At 32.3% G+C, this 21,412-nt stretch overlaps 8 non-coding genes across 8 annotated transcripts; 3 read left to right on the forward strand and 5 right to left on the reverse strand.

Moving 5' to 3' along the window:
- Positions 1-2,430: 2,430 nt before the first annotated feature.
- On the forward strand, positions 2,431-2,512 carry Trnas-aga (transfer RNA serine (anticodon AGA)). Its single transcript has one exon. It is a non-coding gene; the product is annotated as a tRNA-Ser (tRNA).
- Positions 2,513-2,613: 101 nt separating this feature from the next.
- Trnas-aga (transfer RNA serine (anticodon AGA)) lies at positions 2,614-2,695 on the forward strand. The gene has a single exon. It is a non-coding gene; the product is annotated as a tRNA-Ser (tRNA).
- Positions 2,696-2,796: 101 nt separating this feature from the next.
- On the forward strand, positions 2,797-2,878 carry Trnas-aga (transfer RNA serine (anticodon AGA)). Its single transcript has one exon. It is a non-coding gene; the product is annotated as a tRNA-Ser (tRNA).
- Positions 2,879-15,352: 12,474 nt separating this feature from the next.
- On the reverse strand, positions 15,353-15,434 carry Trnas-aga (transfer RNA serine (anticodon AGA)). The gene has a single exon. It is a non-coding gene; the product is annotated as a tRNA-Ser (tRNA).
- Positions 15,435-15,538: 104 nt separating this feature from the next.
- On the reverse strand, positions 15,539-15,620 carry Trnas-uga (transfer RNA serine (anticodon UGA)). Its single transcript has one exon. It is a non-coding gene; the product is annotated as a tRNA-Ser (tRNA).
- Positions 15,621-16,733: 1,113 nt separating this feature from the next.
- Trnas-aga (transfer RNA serine (anticodon AGA)) lies at positions 16,734-16,815 on the reverse strand. The gene has a single exon. It is a non-coding gene; the product is annotated as a tRNA-Ser (tRNA).
- A 4,126-nt stretch (positions 16,816-20,941) lies between these two features.
- Trnas-aga (transfer RNA serine (anticodon AGA)) lies at positions 20,942-21,023 on the reverse strand. The gene has a single exon. It is a non-coding gene; the product is annotated as a tRNA-Ser (tRNA).
- Positions 21,024-21,122: 99 nt separating this feature from the next.
- Positions 21,123-21,204, reverse strand: Trnas-aga (transfer RNA serine (anticodon AGA)). The gene has a single exon. It is a non-coding gene; the product is annotated as a tRNA-Ser (tRNA).
- Positions 21,205-21,412: the final 208 nt, after the last annotated feature.

Here is a 21,412-nt window from a genome sequence, read left to right on the forward strand (position 1 = left end):
CTATAATTGGTTATATTTTATGTTTAAATTAAATATTAAAAAGTTCATTATTACCACTCAGATTAATAATTTAAAAATAGAAATTTAAACTCTCAGAAAACAGCCATATAGGACGAAGCAATAAGACGAGCACGCTTTTTCCATAATCAACGGAAGTGGGCAATAATCCAATTCGCCTAATGAAAATCGCAAAAATGGATCGGTTCCGAGTAATGTTAACAATTTTACACACAGTTTGCGCGCTGAATTAGCTGTTTTGGCTAAATTAAAATGTCGGATAATGAAAATGTTGCAATTACTTGCTATGAATGTAATGAATAGGGCGACTGCTGGTTATACAAGCTGCGGCGCTGACTCCCTCTCTCGACCAATGCGACCACCGATGCACACGAGAACAGCTCCATTTCAATTTACACGAATCCCTGGTTTTCACTTAATTAATACATCAGATCTGGCATCAATTTATTATTAAACCTAAATATGCAAATTGCTATAAAATAACATTTTATTCAGCTCAATTGGTCTATAATTAGATTTTGGTTTTGAAATCTACCATCTACTTTATGAGAATTATAATTATGGAGTCATATTTGTTATGGTTCAATTTCAATTAAATTTTATATTTGGAGGGATGTCAAGTTAGGATAAGAATAATTATTTTAGATTTTATCTGTTAAAAAAAGATAATTTGTTTTACTTCACTTCATAGACTACTTAATTAAAAAAATATTAAGACCGGAAAGTAAAGTCGCTTTTTTACATTAAATTCAAACGAATAAATTAAATAATTATTATTTTTAATCAACAATAAAATTACCTTCATTGTCAGCAACTTTCTGCCATTCTGGGACAATAATAGTTTTTGAGTAAAATATCTCGAGATGACATTTTGGACATCATGCAAAATTTCAATTTTTTTGCCACTAAGAAAATGTTGTAAGGATCAGAATAAATGGAAATTCAAGAGTGCAAATCGGGTGAGTATGACCACCGATGCACACGAGAACAGGTCCATTTTAATGTACACTTAATTAATACATCAGATCTGGCATCAATTTATTATTAAACCTAAATATGCAAATTGCTATAAAGTAACATTTATGATACTTATAATTATGGTTCAATTTCAATTAAATTTTATATTTGGAGGGATCATCACAAGTTAGAATAAAAATAATTATTTTAGATTTTATCTGTCAAAAAAAGATAATTTGTTTTACAATTGTCACTTTATTCCATAGACTACTTAATCAAAACAATATTAGAGGGACCGGAAAGTAATGTCGCTTTTTTACATTAAATTCAAACGAATAAATTAAATAACTATTATTTAACAAAATTACCTTCATTATCAGTAACTTTCTGCCATTCCGGGGCAATTATATTTTTTAAGTAAAATATCTCGAGATGACATTTTGGACATCATCCAAAATTTCAAATTTTTTGCCACTAAGAAAATGTTGTAAGGATCAGAATAAATGTAAATCTGAGAGTGCAAATCGGGTGAGTGTGACTTAAAGATTCTCCAGATTCATTACTTCAAAGTGAACAAACTCCGGGAGTACTCCGGAAGCATATTTTTGGTATTTTGTAGGCCATTTCACCACAAACAAGTTTAATATTGAATTATTTAGAAGTGAACAAGTCATAATAACCTTAAAATTTGGTATATAGTCATTTCTGGGGGTGCCAAATACAGCGGTGTACTTAGATTTCATGTCTAAAATATTACCTGCTGATTTTGGGTCCTAAAAACGTGACATCGTATATAAGAACTTATTTTTATGTTCATGTAAAATTAAAAAAAAAAGTATAAATTTTATAGAGGTTTCTCTCTTTCAAGTGGGCCACACTGTATAATTTTAACCTTTCAAAAATGTTTTTTAATTTGTACTCTACTGTAAATTTATGATATATAAAAAACCCCAAATAGTGATGCAGTTATTATTCACAATGAAAAAAAAGCTTTGTAGTCAAATATATAATTAAAAATTTTACCCTAGAAAATTTATTTCTATGTGTAATCAAATGTAACTGATTAAAATAATTTAGGGATACAATGTAAATAAATATTACCTGAGCGAAGTTCAGATGCGTACATTTACCACCCTCAGTTCCACCACTTAACCCAACGATAAAATATGTCAAAATCCTTTCATTTTCTACTATTTCGTTGTCACTTCTTTATGTGTATGTAATTTTAGCATTTAATCTTCCTTTTTGCACTTCACAAAATATTTTACATAATGAAAATGTATTTAATGACACAAAATTTATTTTAATAAGACCGCCCGCGTCGTTATTTTAGCCGTTAACCTTGGGCAAGCCACTTTAACAGCACAAGATGAACATAAAAAGTGAAAGGATCCTCGGAGATGAAAGTGGACCATTCTCGGCGGCTGAAATTTACACTCCAAGAAAAAAACATCTGCAGTCGTGGCCGAGCGGTTAAGGCGTCTGACTAGAAATCAGATTCCCTCTGGGAGCGTAGGTTCGAATCCTACCGACTGCGATACACAATTTTTTGTTATGAAAACTGACAAAAGGATTATTTTATTAAATAAATAGGAATAAATTTTGGCGCCAATCCTCGACATTACAGATAGAACGTGAGCAGTCGTGGCCGAGCGGTTAAGGCGTCTGACTAGAAATCAGATTCCCTCTGGGAGCGTAGGTTCGAATCCTACCGACTGCGGTACACAACTTTTTGACATGGAAACTCACAAATGGATTATTTTATTAAATAAGTGGGAATAAATTTTGGCGCCAATCCTCAACGTTACAGATAAAACGTGAGCAGTCGTGGCCGAGCGGTTAAGGCGTCTGACTAGAAATCAGATTCCCTCTGGGAGCGTAGGTTCGAATCCTACCGACTGCGACGTGCAATTTTTTAAATGAGCTTTTCAAAAGGTCTTCGGTCCTGCATTCAAACATTATTCAACTTCGCACCATAAGCCGGACAATACGACAGAATTTTTTCAAATATCCATCCATTATGTATGCCGCACACTGTATGCACAAATTTATTGCGTAAACAATTATAGTTGCAATTGAAAAATCTGCCAACTCGACACAATGCCCCGATAAATATGATTTTTAACCTAACATGTTTCGATGAAATTAATTTCGTCCATTCACAGTACACCAGAATTTATTCTGCTTTAATAATCCCTTTAATTCTTTATAATATGCATGTTACGTCAATGAAAAACTGTGGCGTTCATCATCGAATAGATAATATAAAGCACTGCATGCATTTTTACCGTTGCACATGTAAAAAAGCAAAGTGTGCGCCTGTTTTGAATTTGAAATTCATCACAATTTAAATTGGATTTATAATTCAAAGTTAAAAAATGAAACTATCTGACTTGATTGCGAAAATACGGCCAATTCTCTGACTCATTATTTTCCGAGTTGTTTTCCCCATTTCACATGTCAGTATGGTTACGTAGCAATTTTCATTATTATGTTAATTTGTTAGGTAACAAAATTATACAGTGAATACAGTATTATTATATGTGTTAATTGTTGATGGGAAATAAATAAATATTTTTATTTAAACTTATTTCTAATTCAGCTAAAAAAACAAAAATAATTCTTCCGAATTTATCTCATTACTTTCAATTTTTTATTATTCTAGGAATGACTGAAAGTTGAGACTCACAGGTAAGCTGTTACTATATTTATTCAAATACTTCTAATTTTAGATGTCAATTAAATCTTATTTAGTCGAAATATTTTTTAATAAACATTGTTTATAGACCTCATAATATAGTACCAATTACACTCTTGTTATTTCAATCTACAATTCGAGTAAGAGTAAGAGTAAGAGAGTAAGAGTAAGAGAGTAAGAGAAAGAGAGTAAGAGTAAGAGAGTAAGAGTAAGAGAGTAAGAGTAAGAGAGTAAGAGTAAGAGAGTAAAAGTAAGAGAGTAAGAGTAAGAGAGTAAGAGTAAGAGAGTAAGAGTAAGAGAGTAAGAGTAAGAGAGTAAGAGTAAGAGAGTAAGTGTAAGAGAGTAAGAGTAAGAGAGTAAGAGTAAGAGAGTAAGAGTAAGAGAGTAAGAGGGTAAGAGTAAGAGTAAGAGTAAGGAAGTAAGAGAGTTAGAGTAAGCAGTAGGAGTAGGAGTAGATGAGTAAGCGTAGGAGTAGGAGTAATCTTTTAATAAAGATAGAAATCAGTAGTGCCATTAAAACCGTTCTAAAATTTTCTAAATATTTACTAAAATTTTATGAGAATATTTGCAAATTTGAAATGAAATAGATGCACTTTCTAAGTATAGTTTAGAGACCAATAAATTTTCTTTAATAATCTAGACACTCATTGACTCGTCTTAACTTTGATCTAACAAAAATATTGGAAATACTCGCTCCCAAAATGAGATCAGATTTTAACCTGTCGTATTTTGTAATTTTCTAAATATTTACTAAAATTTTATGAGAAAATTTGCTAATATGTAAAGAAATAGATGGACTTTCTAAGTATAGTTTGGAGACAACTAAATTTTTTTTAATAATCCAGACACTCATTGACCCGCCTTAACTTTGATCTAACGAAAATGTTGGAAATACTCCCTCCCAATCTGGGATCAGACATTATCCTGTCGTATTTTGAAATTTTCTAAATATTTACTAAAATTTTATGAGAAAATGTGCTAATTTGAAAAGAAATAGATGGACTTTCTAAATATATTTTGGAAACAACTAAATTTTTTTTAATAATCCAGACACTCATTGACTCATCGTAATTTTGATTTAACAAAAATGTTGGAAATACTCTCTCCCAATATGGAATCAGACATTATCCTGTCATATTTTGAAAGTTTCTAAATATTTACTAAAATTTTATGAGAAAATTTGCTAATATGAAATGAAATTGATGGGTTTTCTAAGTATAGTTTGGGGACCACTAAATTTTTTTTTAATAATCCAGACACTCATTGACTCGTCTTAACTTTGATCTAACAAAAATGTTGGAAATAATCCCTTCCAATATGGGATCAGACATTATCCTGTCGTATTTTGAAATTTTCTAAATATTTACTAAAATTTTATGAGAAAATGTGCTAATTTGAAAATAAATAGATATATTTTCTAAGTATAATTTGGAGACCAGTAAATTTTCTTTAATAATCCAGAGACTCATTTACTCATCTTAACTTTGATTTAACAAAAATGTTGGATATACTCCCCCCTAATATGGAATCAGACATTATCCTGTAGTATTTTGCAAGGTTATCAATGAGGTTCTACATTTTCCATGGATGTTTCCAATGTTTTACGACCATGTTCATAATTAATTAAAACAATTCTATTCATTATTATTTTTGTTAATCATATATTAAATAAATTGTTTAATAAAGAATGTTTAATTAATTAATAGAAGTGTAGTTTTGCATAAAATTTGTTGCTTCTACTTTACAATATTTGTATTTGTATTTGCTAAAATGAAGCTTATTTTTTCAAAAATTATTGTTTTAACTTTCACGAAAGAGAAAGTTAGTTATCTAAACAACTTTATTAGAGTGGTTTAGATAAATTTGATTTATTGATTGAATTTGATTTTATTTTGAAGGAAGAAAATCTTATACGCTTCCTTTACCCTTTCTTAATTCAAAATAAAATAAAATCAGTGGAACTGTATTTTTTGCAATCAAGTCCATAGTCAAATTCCTTTTTAATCTTTGTCAGACAGAAATTAACTATACTTCCTTCCTTTATATACATGTTAAAAATAAATTGAACTAATTAATGTACTTACAATGTAACTTTATGTTTGAAAATATAGTTTCTATAAACATATGGTTTTCAGTAACCAAAACATTTCTGCTGGTCGACCATGAACAAGAGAATTAACTCAGTTTTGACGGTTTTTTTACGGGAACAGACACCTCTCCGTTTTTAACTCAGGTTTCACCAATTTTAACCTTTTTTTAATAAATTGTAAATGCATCATGTAGAGTTTTATGTTTCTTCCGAATAATGTGTATAATTTTCAATACATGATTTGTGTGAAAATTTAAAAAACATTCGAGTTTTATCGGGACTCTTTATTAGGTTAGGTGATTTTGATATATAACGGTGTTATTATTGTATTACGACAACAATATTTTCCTTCCAATGCTCATAAATCAACTAAATAGAATAAAGCTTGCAAGTTTGACACAAAATTTTAATGGTTGGTCGTTCATTTGTAAATTAAACAGGTATATTGAATATCACTTCCAGAAATCACAACGAATTTTGAATCTCTGTTTAAGTACTGTGATATTAACGTATGAATGAATATATGAGAATTTGAAGGAATTTAGGACGTTTCATTGAGATTTTTTGTTTTAATTTTTATGTATTTCATATATTTGTGTCATTTATTTCTAGTTACATTTCATACTTTTATTAATTACACTAATTAAAGCATTTCAATACGATAGCGTCGAATCTTTTTGGGCGGGCAGAATTTAACGAAAACATTAACGAACAGAAATTTCCATGAAGACAAGACGCTCCCCGTGTCCTTAATGATATCTGGTAAGCATAAGCAAGACACAATGGAGCAGGACATGAAGTTTCATTCCGTTTCCTGCCGTGTCGCTGCTTGTACACCATAAAGGGAAATGATATTTGCTCGGGCCGACCATAATTCAGCGCCGTATTGCGAAAGTGTCGCGCAAAGTAGAAAGAATTAAACGTAAATATTGGGACCCGGCTTCCATAACCCAACAATATCGTTCACGTACGTGTCGCATTACCGTACGTTTTACTTTAGTTGTTGTTTTTTCTGTTCCGCATTTACATTAAGTAATTACCGTCGATTTTGCGACTAATCTTTAAATACAAATTTATAATGCTACACACGGATAATATGTAGGATAGTCGTAACGAAACTTTCCAGGATGAAAGTCAAAACTACATTTGTTGGAATAGTTTACTTTGTATGCATTTAATAACTCCATAAATGAAGCAATTTAGGAATGAACATAATGTCTACAACATAAAATTTGACACAAATCTGAGATTAAAACATGAATAATAAAACTGTACGGGTCTTGATTTTATAACCAATGTTTTTATTGCAAAAACAAGATAATCTAATAGTTAGTTATACGAATTTAATTAAAATGTATTTAAAACACAATACAGTGGTTCATGTCGTTATGGGCTTTTTAATAGTAATTACATTCAAATAATAATAAAAAGGATATTTCAATAACAATTACGCCGTGACATTTGTGTTGTAAAATAAACATTTATTTTTCGGATCATTAGTGAGCTTTTGCAATCAATTATATTTAGTAATTACACACAAGGACCATAATTGTTTGAAGCTTGTTACTGCGATTTTATCTCGCTCGTCATTTCGATGAAATAACTGTAATTCACGAATGTCTTTATCGGTATTAATTTATTAATAACAATAAATTAAGATAATTAAGGGGAGATGTCGACTAATCATCCATCGCCATGGCAACAGTCTGCGTTTTTGTGTGATGTTTTGTGCCATGCTTTATTATAATCGTTTATTTTAGTCCACTATTTGCGATATGAAATTGCCTGCGACCAACAATTTCGTAATATCATCAAAAGCACAGACATTCATGGACAATGTCTCGTCTTTTTTCTTGTGTTTCTTTTATTGAGCCGGCGTGCGTGGTCTACAGCAAATTTTATGTGTGCGACTCGCAATGGCGAGGACTTACGTTTCCCATATAGTTTCGTATATGGCTCTATTTTTGTTGCTAACCCTAAAATATGCAAGATGGGGGATTTTCGTACATTCCCTCAGTTTAGTTTTATTTCCATTCGGAACATATTTATATCACGCCAAATTCCTGCTGCGTTCTTTTCGTTGTCTCTTGGAAAAAAATAATTTCCATGGAAATATGTATTTATGTTTGCACTGCATCGCTTCGTTTACTTAAATATGCACATTAGTTTGCAGGAAAATGAATAAACTTTCTTGTTATATTTATAGGATAATTCGGAACTCCAGGGTATGACAATCATATTTCTTTTCTTCATTTGCTCTATGGCAAATTTGTTTGTAATCATTCGAGGTCGATAGAAATAATTACTACCTAATTCGTTTTTTTGTGAAAAGTCCTAAATTTTATATTCTTACATTTACAAATAATACAAAAAAATTAAAGATAAAAATTGTATACACCTAATTTTCTTTTTACACGAATTTGATTTGACACGAGTTAAAAAGAAAAACAGATCCTCCTTTTATACGAAGTGTTTTTTTAACACAATTTGCAATATTCTATAAATTTTTCTTGAATCTCATATTATTAAGTAATTTTCTTCTCTTCAAAAAACTTCGATTTAAACCTTGATCATTTGCTCAACTCTAAAATTTCGATATCATATAATTAATAATAATTATCTTTTTGTTTTATTTTTGTTTTTTATATAATTTTGGGACTGATCTTGTATATCGTGGTTTCTTCTTTCTATAGTATTTTTTTATTATCTGACAAGGGCTTGACAGGCCTAAAAATATAATGAGTGGACTATGGAAAAAATGTTAAATTTTGTAATTAGTTTTTGTGGAAGAAATTATCAAAATAGTGAAAACGAACGGATATTGTGAATGATGAAAATAATACAAAAAAAATAAAGAAAACATTGGTATATACCTAATTTTCTTTTTACACGAATTTGATTTGACACGAGTAAAAAAGAAAAACAGATCTTCTTTTTATATGAAGTGTTTTGTTTTAACACAATTTGCAATATTTTATAAATTTTTCTTGAATCCCATATTTTTAAATTATTTTCCTCTCTTCAAAGTGTTATTTATTATTTATAATATAATATAATATTTAATGTATTAAGATATATATTTACATTTACAATTAAACATTTTATACCTTGGTACGTCAAAATCGGAATTAAGAGTATATTGAACATTTAGGATGAGAAGATGAAAAAGAGCCTCTAATGTTTCACCCACTTATTTCAACTATGTAAAAAACTTCGATTTAAACCTTGATCATTTTCTCAACTCTAAAATTTCGATATCATATAATTAATAATGATTATCTTTTTGTTTTATTTTTGTTTTTTATATAATTTTGAGACTGATCTTGTATAGAGTGGTTTCTTCTTTCTATAGTAAATTTTTGTTATCTGACAAGGGCTTGACCGGCCTGTAAATATAATGAGTGGACTATGGAAAAAATGTTAAATTTTGTAATTAGTTTTTGTCGAAGAAATTATCAAAATGGCGTAATGAACGAATATTGAGAATGATGATAATAATACAAAAAAATTAAAGAAAAAAATTTGTAAACACCTAATTTTCTTCTTACTAGAATTTGATTTGACACGACTTAAAAAGAAAAACAGATTCTCTTTTTATACGAATTGTTTTGTTTTTAATTTGCAATATTCTATGAATTTTTCTTGAATCTCATATTATTAAATTATTTTCCTCTCTTCAAAGTATAATTTATTATTTATAATATAATATATTATTTAATGAATTAAGATACGTAAGCACTAAATAAATTCTTAAGCGATGTCTAACAAGAATTTTTTAATATTGTTGTTTACATCTAATTCTCTTTATACACGTATTTTTTGGGAACGTATCTTTCGTGTAAAAAGAAAATTAGTTTTTTATTTAATTAATTTTAATTAGAGAGAAGTTGTAAAATAATGTAATAAATAAAGGAGTCCTTTTATAAATTTTTATTTGTATTGACTTTAGTAAACATATTATATATTTAGCTATAATAAATTTTATTTTATAAAAATAATTCACTTATTATAAATGGCAGAATTCAACAGCAATATTAATGTATTTGTCAATTATTCCTTTACATCTGATTTATTAGCCGTCACAAATTAATAGGTACTTTTTATACCACATGTAAGGAAAATGATATATATCTTAATTAGAGATCTAATAATGTATCTGAGTAATAATTCATATTGATTTAGAATTCGTACCTCGCTAATAAATGGCAAGCACTTCGTTCAATTTAATGTATTATTTATAAATCGATTTTATTTGTTAAGCAGGTGGTGGTCGCAAACAATGCGATAAACACGACGAAGTTTATACTAACGAGAACCCTGAAAAATATCGAACACTGATTGCTGGTTATTACGGCAATATTTTTCTGTATCCAGGCTATTATGGCACTGAACGCATTTACGGTAATGGCTCCGCAACAATTACTTCGCCTCATAAATATCAACACGTTGTAATTAAATATTATGAACAATCAATAATAATAAAGTGGATTAGCATAAACAATATAATTACGAATATGCAATCCGTGATCTAGTTATATTGTGCGCTTTTGATATTATTTAGCATTTTTCGAAGCTCGCCATGCACGAATACGCAAACTAATTGTTACGTTCGCACACTTACTAGTTGCATTATAGTACTTATTTACTTAATTGTGAACAGGAAATTATTTTAAATGGTGCTCATTGAAATATCAAGGTTTTTGACTTTTAACCGTTCTATCTGCATAGATGGAATGTCGCTTCTTATGATCATAAAGTCTTTATATTTCGATAGATTTTCGTTTGCTAAGGCTTAACATATTTACAACTGAACTAAATCATTTAAAAATGTGGAATTTGAGATGTTGAAATTTAGGAAAATATTACTCAAGTGGAGAAAATTGCTGAAAACCGTTAAGAATTACGTGTATTTATTAAGTTCTATTTTATCTGTTTTTTCTCAAACTACGTTGAATTAATTACCACTGAATTAGCAACTAATTTAATTAACTTGATAGTTAAATATAATTTACTTCTATCAGGCTTGCAGTTAAGTAGTAGAATAAGTTGGAGTAGAATGAAGAGAAAAATTAATAAATTATGGTTATAAAATTCAACTGGGGAAAGGTCTAAAGGTCTAGGTGGCCAAGACAGTAAATTCACATGGAAGGCTTCTAGGAAGTTTAATGTATTCCTGGCAATATGTGGACGGGCATTATATTGCCGAAAAATTAGTCCGAGATCGCTTCTTATGTAAGGAAGAAAATAAGGCTCCAAAACGTCATCCACATCTCGCTGGAATGTCATATTCCATTCCACTAAAGGTGACCTGCTACAATAAACAATAACACCCAATATCATTATATCCATTGTGTTGAGAACATGACTCTCCGCAGCAAAGCAATATTAAATATCTTAATTTATTATTTTCTAGATTTATTTTCTAAAAATATTCATACTTTTTTTAAGTTAAAATAAACTCTTTTAGTCGTTTACATAACTTAAGGATTTTCTTTCTCAATTATAATTTGTAAAAGTTTAAATGAAACTTCATATATTTTTTCTTCCTTCTGTCGCAGTATTTCCATATTTCATTTGATTTTAGTTTGAAATCTTTGTAACTAAATAAAATATCAACATTTGAAATATTGGATTATTTGTATCAGAAAAAAGTTACTCAAATGAAAGAAATTACTGAAAATCAATAAAAACTAGGTGTATCGTTCCTGAGCTGTATCTTAGCTATTTTTCTCGAATTGACACCAAATGAGTTTCGCTGGACAAGCAATTAATTTAATTAATTTCTTCACCGTACTAACGAAATAATTTACTTCAATTAGTAAGTTGCAGCTGTATTAACACATCAAAGATTATTTATGTAACTTTGTTTTTCGGTTTTAACAAATTTTCCTAAAAAATATATGTAAATTAAATTAATATTCACCCTTTTTTTAAGACGAAATAGTTATAATTCAGTGAGTTATGTCTTGACAATAATATAAAATAGCTCAATATGAAATACGTTTTACTTTTGTTATCGTGGTTTCTTCTTTCTGTAGTAATTTTTTGTTATCTAAGAAGGGCTTGACAGGCCTAAAAATATAATGAGTGGACTATGGAAAAAATGTTAAATTTTGTAATAAATTTTTATTGAAGAAACTACCAAAATGGTGAAAATGAACGAATATTGTGAATGATGGAAATAATACAAAAAAATTAAAGAAAAAAAATTTTTATACTTCTAATTTTCTTTTTACGCGATTTGATTTGACACGAGTTAAAAAGAAAAGCAGATCCTCTTTTTATAGCAATTGTTTTGTTTTTATTTTGCAATATTCTATGAATTTTTCTTGAATCTCATATTATTAATTTATTTTCCTCTCTTCAAAGTGTAATTTATTATCTCTTTGTACATGATTTTTTTGGAAAGTATCTTTCGTGTAAAAAGTGAATTTAATTAATTTTAATTAGAGAGATGTTGTCAAATAATTTAATAAATAAAGGAAAAAATAAAATAAAATAAATAGAGAAATAAACTAAGTACACGGTTGTTTGTAATAGCTTAAAGATATGAAGAAAAAACAAAAAACCGACAATATGCTTCAAATTTAAACCATTTCTCTTATTTCAATAAGAACCTACTAGAATACCAAATTTTATAAAAATATCTTAATATATTATTTTTTAGATTAATTTTCTAAAAATATTCATACTTTTTTTAAGATAAAATAAACTCATATAACTTAAGGATTTTCTTTCTCAATTACAAGTTTAAATCGAACATCATGTATTTTTTCTTCCTTCTGTCGTAACATTTTCATATTTCATTTGATTTTAGTTTGAAACGTTTGTAACTCAATAAAATACCAAAATCTGAAATATTGGATTATTTGTATCAGAAAAAAGTATCGAAATGAGTATCGCTGGACAAGCAATTAATTTAATTAATTTCTTCACCGTACTAACGAAATAATTTACTTCTATTAGTAAGTTGCAGCTGTAGTTTTCCAATTAATTTAAGTAATTGTAAAAACACCAAAGATTATTTATGTAACTATGTTTTTCTGTTTTCACAATTTATCCTAAAAAATGTAAGTAAATTAAATTAATATTCATCCTTTTTTTAAGACGAAATAGTTTTCTTTTTTTCAATTCAGTGAGTTATGTCTTGACAATAATATAAAATAGCCTCAATAGAAACATATAATAAAACTGCATTTTATTAGAAATATAGAAATGTTCAGTTATATAAATCACAAGTGCTTTCTATAATAGCTTTTGCGGAACAATCTTTACAAGTTTCAAACTGTTTAGCACGATTCTCTTACTTCCAGAAGCGCAGGCAATTTTTCTTTATACTTTTGCAAACTTTACTTACTTCTTGGGTACAAATAACATTTTTCTCTGAATTTGTCATGGAAAAGTTAATATATAGAGTTTTTAAAGACTTTGCATGTCTGTAATTTAAAAGTTATTTAATCTTCTTCACTGATAATACATCTCAAAAATTATGGGACTCTTTGTCATTAACATGATTTAAATATGTTAAATGAAATATTGGAGGAACGTGGTCCTCTAGGCTCCTTTTGAAATTATAGATGATAAAACTTAGCTGTATAACATAATGCCACACGAGTGACTGCTTACCTAGAAAACATTTACCCATAAAAAATAACCTTTATATCGGAATAATTTGGCGAAAAAAAAATTTAATAAAACTGGACCGGCCTTTCCAGCCAGCCGAACATTCAACAGTCTCCGATCCCAATAAAAAACAATAAACTTACAAGGGACGGTCCACCTTGCAAATAAAATCAAATTTCATGGCCACCGGCCTGATTAAATCAAAGGAACGACAAAAAAAACGGAGGAAAACAATAACTCGAAAATACCCCTGGCCCGCCTGGCGAGATTGCCGTTCATCCCGTAAAGCTGCCCGATCTCCCGCAACGAATAAATTGAAACCTAAGCCCGGTCCTGATAAGGAGGAGTTATGTCTTTACGCATCTTAACTCCCTATGCAAAATAAAAGGCTTAAAGAATAAATATAAATTACACCGGCCTGGGAGTTTGAGTTAAACCTCGGGTTATTGTTTATATAATGGGCCTTCGACTGGGGTTTTTATTCCCATCACGGACAGAGGAACCAGCGCCGTTACTTCTCCATGTGAAACATTTGTTATTCGAATGGTACGTTTGTAGCCAAACATTGGTTTGACTTGAAAAATATTTCTCCAGGGTGCTTCGGGATGTTTATTATTGCCTGATGTTTTACCTTATAAGCAAATTGAAAGGCTAACGTCGACAGGAGCTAAACAATCGGGGTCGACAAGTTGAGGCCGGTCCAACGTATGTAAGTTACATCCGGTGGGCGTAGGCTAAGACCCAATTGCCCCTAAGGGGACAAAAGACATCTGTGTTGTCGGTTTCTTAGGCCAGATCCCACTCGGCTGGTCCATTGGGGACCATTAAAAATAAGTAGGCAGTATTTCCAACCTATCGGCCATTTTAACCACTTATATGCCGAATGTATGCCGCTAGGAGTGTATTCGGGATGAACGTTTTACGAGGAAAATTGGGTTAAGAGTATTAAGGTTATGAATATTTATGCTGTCGCCGTATTGCGGCATCGGATGTTTAATTTTATATGAATAGTCATGTACCACAAGGTCGGAATTAATTTTTTTCTTAAACGTGTAACGTGTTATTTGGTTGAAGAGCAAAAATCTTGATCAGTGTTAAGACTTTTAATGAAATTGCTTTATTGTTTAATGCACCGATCTGACGCATCTTCTCGAGGAATCTGTCTTCTTAGTTTTATTTCTAATTTTAGACTGAGGCTTGATCAATTAAACTGGTTTGCACCAAAAATGTGGAAACTTTCTTTTATATATTTTTAGAGAAATTCAGGTGTGTTGAACCTGTGGCATCCAGGAGAAACGGCGATCGAGTTGGATATTACTTTAGAAATGTGACTCAATGATGCGTCTGGCAGTAACGAATTAGTTTTGATTGGAAGATAAGTAACTGAATTATAGAAAAGCTGAAATTTCATGCAATTTTTTACCATTTTCAGACACTTTTTTCAAAGATTTTCAATGTCTAGTAGACAAATATAGGGTAAGAAATAAAATTTTTTTATGAAAAGAAGAAACCACTCATAATCCTAAAACTTTGGTATCTTTTTTAAAATTCAGACATACGTTGATGATTCCTTTCATCTTTTAAGACTATTTTGGAACACTTCTAACACTAATTAAATGTAAGAGAACAATTTTTCGAATTAAATAAATAAATAAATAATTCTTCATTCTTATATATTATAAATAGTTTATTAACATGTTATTTTAATGTATATTTTTATTCAAAAATTTTACTTCGTTGACGTTTATCTGAACCTTGAAAATGATAAGTACAGTAAAATGTGCAAGAATGTTATTCAAGGTTTAAATACCTTAAAAAACAGATAAAAATAGTCAAAATAAAAATATTTTATTTTTGTCAGGTAATCATTCGCTGCACTCATAGATTTTGAATGTCATACCAATATTAACTTATATAGACACCAATATAATTGGAGAAAATAATTATTTGCCTAAACATAAAAAAATCGCAGTCGGTAGGATTCGAACCTACGCTCCCAGAGGGAATCTGATTTCTAGTCAGACGCCTTAACCGCTCGGCCACGACTGCTCATGTTATTTCCTTAATTTCGAAACTGGGCGCCAAAATTTATTGCTATTTATTTACTTCATAAAATAAATCTTTGGCCAGTTTTCATTTAAAAAATTGTATGTCGCAGTCGGCAGGATTCGAACCTACGCTCCCAGAGGGAATCTGATTTCAAGTCAGACGCCTTAACCACTCGGCCACGACTGCTCATATATTTTTTTTAACTTTGAGAATTGGCGCCCTAAATTATTCCACATGCAACGTATTATTTCAACCGATAATAATCTAAAACGCAAACGACAGAATGAATCACCACGATGTACTACGAAGCCGGGTTTACATCTGGAAAAGGTGTTTCTGTGTGTCTGTTGGAGTATTCCCGGAATTAATAACTTTGAAGTACTGAAACCTGGGCAAACTGTTTTGGCGTTCTTCAGTGGCTGGAACACCTAGTTTTCAAATCCGCTGGAGTAAATAATGGACACATGTAACTTGGGCAATTATACGACAAAAATGTAACTGACTTTCATTTTGTTGATCACTGAGAGTGGATTGTGAAGCTGGTTCGGATTGAGGAGTACGGATGAGAACACGAGAGTGTCCGTTACTGGACGTCTGAATGAATGTCTTCAGACAGGGTGTTCAGGTTATTTAATAGGGGTCTAGGTACTTCTAAATCCAACGAGCCTTCCCGGAATCTAAACATCTAAACATTATGGGAATTCCCAATAATAAGCGTACAACACATAGTAAAATATAATTTATATTCATCCAAAGAATTTTTGTGGACCATGGGCCCTACACTGTTAATGCAGACCTTTATTGTAAACAATTAGATTGAGTGAACCAATCTTTAGTCGAAAAGTACCCGACGATTGTCAACAGAAATGTGGTCATCATGCAACATGACAATGCCAAACCACATTGCGCAAGACAAACATTGGAAAATTTAGTAAATTGAGGTGGGAGGTACTATCTCACCCATCTTACTCACTCGATATTTTACCCTCAGATTTTATTTATTTCGATCCCTACACCATTTTTTTAGTGGCAAATAATTAGAAAAGTTGAATGTCTAAAACGTCATCTCGAGATATTTTATTCAAATTCCAATTGATTTTTATCGATCTGTGATTGAAAATTTGCACACTGGATGGCAGAAGGTTGTTAATAATGAAGGTGATTACATTATTGAATAAAAATAAATACTTATTAAAAATTTATTTGTTTAAATATAATGTAAGAATGTGACATTACTCTCAGGTCTTAATATATAATAAAATAATTCTCTTGCAAGTTTTCATCTAAAAAATTATGTCTCGCAGTCGGTAGGATTCGAACCTACGCTCCCAGAGGGAATCTGATTTCTAGTCAGACGCCTTAACCGCTCGGCCACGACTGCTCATGTTTTTTCCTTAATTTTGCGAATTGGCGCCAAAATTTATTCCTATTTATTCAATAATATAATCCTTTCGTTTATTTTCATCTAAAAAATCGCATGTCGCAGTCGGTAGGATTCGAACCTACGCTCCCAGAGGGAATCTGATTTCTAGTCAGACTAACTAACTAAACTAAAATATATTTTATTTGTCTTTTTGTTAAAATACATATCATTGGCTCGTACAGCTCGAGACTCCTGTGGGCACTATATATAGTAGGCTCCGTTCTTGTGGGGGTGGGTTACCGAATGGAGTCCGGGGTTGTCCACCTTCTTGGGGATTGGCACGGCCAATTGCCGGTGTCGTGGCATCTCCGAGCGTCAGCAACGATGTTGAAAGCAAAATGGGTCCAAGACCCCCCTCACATGGTCGTTGCATTTCTGGGGGCATTTTGTCTCAATATGATTTAGATAATGGAACCTGTAGATGAAATTAGCGGAAACTGTTGCTGGATGGCCAGCTTTGCAATTTAGTGCGCTCGGGAAAAACTTAGTCAAACTTAGGGGATATAGTGGCTTGATTGCACCAAATATCTTTGGTCTAATTTTGTCTATATGAGGTCTAAAGGTCAGCCGATTGTCCAGATAGGTGCCTAAGTATTTCACGACTTTTTTGCATGGAATGATGGTTCCGTCTATAGTGGGTGGAGATACTATCCTTGTGTTAGTGTATTTTTTTGTAAAGTTGATCAATTCTGTTTTTTCAGGATTTATTTTAATTTTCCATCTCTCAAAAAACGCAGTGAGCATGCCCAGATGGATTTTAATCTGTTGGGTGGCGACCTGTGAGCTAAAGGACGAGCTGTAGATGGCAGTGTCATCAGCGTATAATGCCAAGTTAGTGTGGGAAAACTTAGGGATGTCGGAGGTATAGAAGTTGTAGAGTTTTGGTGCGAGCACCGTTCCCTGTGGTACTCCTGCCGAAGTGTTTTGTGTTTCGGATAATTCCCCGCTGATTTTTACCTGGAAGGTCCTTCCTCGTAGATACGAGTCGATTAGTTTGACCAGACATTTAGGCAGTTTTAGCTGGTCCAGTTTATACACTAGTCCATCCAACCATACGGTATCGAAGGCTTTCTGCATATCTAAAAAGAGTGCAACTGTGTTTCTCCCGAAGTTCCAGTGCTTCTTAGTGTGTTCAGCAATTCGCGCCACCTGCAGGACTGTGCCATGTTTGGGGCGGAATCCGAACTGCTCGTGTGGTGTTATGTGTAGGTGTGAGTCGGCTGTTTCCAGGCGTCGCAGTATAACTCTTTCGGCTACCTTGGAAATAGAGCTTAGTAGCGATATTGGCCTGTATGAGTTGGGGTTATGTGGCGGTTTACCGGGCTTTAGTACGGGGATAACCACAGCGTGCTTCCATTGTTCTGGGAAGTATTGCAGCCTAATAATACCATTGATAATATAGGTTAGATGGACCAGTGTCTTCCTTGGTATGTTTTTTAAAAGGATGTATTGGATACCGTCTGGTCCTGGAGCTTTGTTATTTGGCAGCTTTCGCAGAATTTGCTGCACTTCACTCGGCCTTGTGAGTAGTTTAGCAAGTTCATTGTTTTGAATTACCTCTGGTTGAGCTTTGTGTATATTCTGAGCCATTTGCTGTATGTAGTTTTGTTCCGGTGTGAGGTTTGTCGTATCAGTTTTATGAATTTCTGCAAAGTGTGTGGAGATGGCTGTAGCTTTAGATTTGTTGGACATGTGCTCGATGTTGTTGTAGAGGATGGTCGGGTATATAGGACATTCCCCTTTTAGTTTCTTTACGTATCTCCATAAGGAGCAATCCGTGGCTTGGAGCCTGCCCAGAAGGTCCCGCCACACGTTATTTCTGTGTTGCCCGATTTTATATGTAATTTCGTTTTTGAGCCGGTTCATTATTTGTTTGTCATTGTCGAGTTTGTATTTGTGCCAACGTTTTTTGTGGTAGTTTTTTGTTTTGATAGCTTCTGTTATATCATCTGGAAGATCATCTGCTGGTAGTTTGGTTTTTGTTACCTTAGTAGTTTTGTTCCTGGCTATTTTTAGATTGAGTGTGAATAAATCCACTTCTCTCTTTAGTGATTCCAAATCCGTGATGTGACCTCTTAGGACCGTCAGAGTGTTTAGCTCGTGCCTGTGCATGTCCCAGTTCGTTTCTCGGAAACAGAATTTGGTTTGTTGGAGGACATTTGTTCTTTTTTGTTGGATATTAATTAGCACTGGGGCATGGTCGGAGTCTAGTTCATGGAGTACAGTTGGTTCAGTCACTCTGCGTACTCCATTGCTTATGACTAGGTCTATTGTTGATGGAGTGCCCCCGTTATTGGGATAGTGCGTGGCTTCTTCAGGGAAAAGGAGGTCAACGTCCGAGTTGAGTATATAATTACACAGGGTGGCTCCGTTGGTATTATTTCTGTGGCAGTTCCAGGCTGTGTGGCGAGAGTTAAGGTCCCCTAAGATTATGGTTTTGTTATACTTTTTGCAGAGTTGGTCTATTTGTGGTGTAGAAAAATTGTTGGATGGAGGGTTGTATGCGCACATTATTACGGTTCCGTCGGCTAGTTTGATTGATATATTCTCTATATGACTAGGTATACTATCTATTTTGGAGTGTGGGGTGGAGTTTTTAACAAGGATTGCAACTCCTCCGTGTGTGTGGCGGGTGTGACCCGGGTTGTATTGCCTGTCTTCTCTGTAAGTTAGATAGTTTTTAATTTTGAAATTATGTCTGCTGGACAGTTTTGTTTCTGTTATGCAGATTATGTCTATTTTGTGTGTGTGCAGAAAATTAATTAAACATGGTATTTTGTTATTAACACTGTTAGCGTTCCAAGTGCAGATCTTCAGCCTAGATGTCATAGTTGTTTACGTCAAAGATGCAGAATTGTAGGAAAGCCTGGAATCTTTCCTGCTTGGTGCCAGCGTTGGACATGATTTCAAGTCAGACGCCTTAACCACTCGGCCACGACTGCTCATATATTTTTTTTAACTTTGAGAATTGGCGCCCTAAATTATTCCACATGCAACGTATTATTTCAACCGATAATAATCTAAAACGCAAACGACAGAATGAATCACCAGGATGTACTACGAAGCCGGGTTTACATCCGGAAAAGGTGTTTCTGTGTGTCTGTTGGAGTATTCCCGGAATTAATAACAGTACTTCAACTGAAACCTGGGCAAACTGTTTTGGCGTTCTTCAGTGGCTGGAACACCTAGTTTTCAAATCCGCTGGAGTAAATAATGGACACATGTAATTTGGGCAATTATACGACAAAAATGTAACTGACTTCCATTTAGGTTTGTTGATCACTGAGAGTGGATTGTGAAGCTGGTTCGGATTGAGGAGTACGGATGAGAACACGAGAGTGTCCGTTACTGGACGTCTGAATGAATGTCTGACTGGTTGACTGACGGTCTTCAGACAGGGTGTTCAGGTTATTTAATGGGGGTCTAGGTTCTCCTAAATCCAACGAGCCTTCCCGGAATCTAAACATCTAAACATTATGGGAATTTCCAATAATAAGCGCTACAACACATAGTAAAATATAATTTATATTCATACAAAGAATTTTTGTGGGCCATGGGCCCTACACTGTTAATGCAGACCTTTATTGTAAACAATTAGATTGAGTGAACCAATCTTTAGTCGAAAAGTACCCGACGATTGTCAACAGAAAAGTGGTCATCATGCAACATGACAATGCCAAACCACATTGCGCAAGACAAACATTGGAAAATTTAGTAAATTGAGGTGGGAGGTACTATCTCACCCATCATACTCACTCGATATTTTACCCTCAGATTTCATTTATTTCGATCCCTACACCATTTTTTTAGTGGCAAATAATTAGAAAAGTTGAATGTCTAAAACGTCATCTCGAGATATTATATTCCAATTCCAATTGATTTTTATCGATCTGGGATTGAAAATTTGCACACTGGATGGCAGAAGGTTGTTAATAATGAAGGTGATTACATTATTGATTAAAAATAAATACTTATTAAACATTTATTTGTTTAAATATAATGTAAAAATGTGACATTACTCTCAGGTCTTTTAATATATAATAAAATAATTCTCTTGCAAGTTTTCATCTAAAAAATTATGTCTCGCAGTCGGTAGGATTCGAACCTACGCTCCCAGAGGGAATCTGATTTCTAGTCAGACGCCTTAACCGCTCGGCCACGACTGCTCATGTTTCTCCTTAATTTTGCGAATTGGCGCCAAAATTTATTCCTATTTATTCAATAATATAATCCTTTCGTTTGTTTTCATCTAAAAAATTGCATGTCGCAGTCGGTAGGATTCGAACCTACGCTCCCAGAGGGAATCTGATTTCTAGTCAGACGCCTTAACCGCTCGGCCACGACTGCATATATTTGTTTAATATTTGCAAAATTTGAGGCAAATATTTGCTAAATTATTCTTTAAATTCACAATACTTTCACTTATAGTTGATGAAAAGTCAAGGCCAACACGTCATGTTATATTAATATATATTAATATATATCAGAAACGTTCGTGCATGTAAATTACTCATATTAACAAAATGATTTTGCATATTATAAATTCTATAGTTGC

The sequence above is a fragment of the Aethina tumida genome, chromosome 2, assembly GCF_024364675.1.
Source record: "Aethina tumida isolate Nest 87 chromosome 2, icAetTumi1.1, whole genome shotgun sequence".
Classification (NCBI taxonomy): domain Eukaryota; kingdom Metazoa; phylum Arthropoda; class Insecta; order Coleoptera; family Nitidulidae; genus Aethina; species Aethina tumida.